The sequence below is a fragment of the Poecilia formosa genome, unplaced genomic scaffold (genome assembly GCF_000485575.1).
Source record: "Poecilia formosa unplaced genomic scaffold, Poecilia_formosa-5.1.2 Scaffold184, whole genome shotgun sequence".
NCBI classification, from domain to species: Eukaryota; Metazoa; Chordata; class Actinopteri; order Cyprinodontiformes; family Poeciliidae; genus Poecilia; species Poecilia formosa.
In genome coordinates this window covers 1,066,584-1,069,062 of record NW_006800123.1, presented here as the reverse complement: position 1 = coordinate 1,069,062, position 2,479 = coordinate 1,066,584, and the positions used below count along the sequence as shown (strand labels likewise).

At 41.8% G+C, this 2,479-nt stretch overlaps 1 protein-coding gene across 1 annotated transcript in view; it reads left to right on the top strand.

The window, feature by feature from the left end:
• The first annotated feature begins 840 nt into the window (after positions 1-840).
• Positions 841-2,479, top strand: part of LOC103147556 (cadherin-7) — a 130,165-nt gene continuing 128,526 nt past the window's right edge. Inside the window, exon 1 of the mRNA XM_007565956.2 lies at positions 841-1,476. The gene's annotated coding sequence lies outside the window, so the exon portion shown is untranslated. The remainder of the gene's footprint in view (positions 1,477-2,479) is intronic.

Sequence of the window (2,479 nt, the reverse complement as noted above, 5' to 3'; positions counted from 1 at the left end):
AGAGCCAGAATAGAAATGGTTTTATCACAGCATAATAATGGCTAAATACAGAATGTGTGGCAAGACATGAAAATTAATGTTCACAGATGCTCTCTACATAATCTAATTACGGAATCAGATGTTTTGCAAAGTAGAATGAGCAAAAAGTGTCTAGCCTTGTAATGTTCTTAGGAACCCGATTGGATCGGTAGGGGAATGTACAATATGCCACACGTTTCTAGATAAAACTGCATATTTTTGCTCCACATTTCCAATTAAAATCCCAATAAATATGCTGAGGTTTGTGGTTTTAGTGCGACATAATCTAAAACTAGAAATGGGCAGCGCTATTTTAATCTATTTTTACCCGTATGGAAGTAAAAAGACATTGATGCTGCACACGTATCTCTGAACTCACCATCCCCATGGTAGGGGCAGCATCATGCTGGGGAATAATTCCTTCTTCAGTGGAGACAAAATGTGAAAAATGTTCACTTTTTAAGACACTGTATGTGTTATTAAAGGTTATGCAACCCAACATAGAGACAATTATTTCTGGTCATCAACCTAAACAAAACATCCCTATGGTGAGATAAAGTGGTAGCAGCATCATGATGTGGGAATCTGTACAATGATCTGTTTTATAAAATATTGAAGTTTGTGGTTGTAAGTAGGAAAAGTTTAGTGAGATTTTCCAAGATGTGTACATGAGAAATGTGCTGTTTTTACATGCTACTGGCAGGATTAACTCTCAACGCAGCAGGAGGTGAATGCATGATTCCTCTCATTGGTTAAAAGATGTCAAGGAATTTGCATTGACTTATTTTCTCTTCCACTTCTTCCTCTTACCACCACCAAGGCATTCATTCAGCAGCATACACGCCATCTGCTGCCAAAAACTTGGCAGCTATAATTTTTTGGTTCTCCGTTGCTTCTTGCCAGACGCACCGCGTGTGTCTTCTGGCTTTATCACCTCGCCAACTTATTTTTGGTTTACAAAAAAAAAAAGAGAGAGGAATAAAAAACTCCATCCTCTCCAGTAAGGAGAGGATTTGGCTCGGATGAGAGCGTAATTTCCCGTCTCCACTCCGCTGCTGCTGCCGCCGCTGCTGCGCGTCCCTTGTCGCCCTGTACAGTACAAGAGGGATGTAGAGACTAAACCCCGAACCCTGCAGCTGGGGTTCCCTGCACACCACCGAGGCGACAGTGCGCAGGAGAGAGATAGAGAGCGAGAGAGGGAAGTATGGAAGGAGGGAGGGAGGGAAGAGGAGAAGGTGAGAAACAGAGACGGGGAAGAGTCAGAAGCGCCATCTCCCTGCTGTGGCTGAGCGTTTACGCGCGATCCGAGAGCACATCTCCAGCCTCTCCGGGACTAATTCCACCATGACAACTTCCAAACTCCCAATCCTCACAGAATCTGGCTTCCTTTACGGGCTGCAATAAGAGAGGGAAGGTGCAACTTTTACTGGCGGAAATCATCCATGTGAAGTTCCTTTGGTAAGTAAATGTTCATGTTTTTATTTTTTCATTATTATATTATTATTATTATTATTATTTGATATATAGAATGTGCATTTATTTTTATTTATTTATTTATTTATTTATTTTATTTTATTTTATTTTATTTTTTTTTTTTTTGGGGGGGGGGTCATTTCCACTCTGTTGCTCACTTAATTCATGCATTTGCTTGGATTATCTGTGTATATTTCATCCCATCGTTTATCCTGTCATTAGTATTCCACGGACACGGGTTTCCTGCGGCGGGCGCTCACGGGGATGTTTACTGTCGGCGCTTCCCCGCTGCCTGGCTCCCCATCATGCGCTTATTTACCACCTCCTGGTCTTCTTAATGTTGGCTGCTGGTCTATCCCCCACCCCCCCACCATCAAACTTCTAGTCGGTCTGCGGAAATGATTCGCGCATGTCTTAGTTCTGGTTTCATTTCGTCGGGAAAACCGTGGCTGGCTGATCGGATCCAGACGCGCTGCGAACTTTTCCTGCTCGGTGCAGCTGCGTTGACAGCTAATGCGCAGTGATTAATGTTTAACAGGAGGGTCAAAAGCGGCGAGGTCACAGAAAATTCATCTTTGAATAACTTCGGCTGCGTTGATGCAAATGCCGCTCTGTTTGACCAAGTTGTGTGTTTTGGAGTGAAGTCGATTTTCCATGATTTTTTACTCAAGTTCAGCTTTCTAAACAAAAATAGAGTGTGTGGTATTTGCGTGCATTGGCTGCATTCATTTATTGCTTGAGTGCACTAGCGTTACAATTTCATTTCTATTTAATAGAAACTCTATTCAAAATGTCATGCTTTTTTGTTTTTGTTTTCCACTATAGGTGAAGATGATTTTTCTTGTAAATCTGATTGTTTGCATGGTTGTTTGGAGGTGGAGGTGAGGGGTGGGATTGACTTTTTCCATGACTTTTTAAAGACTTTAATCAATGTTGTTGCAAATTTGTGACAGTCTCAGGCTCAGATAATAAATCCTTCTTCCAAACA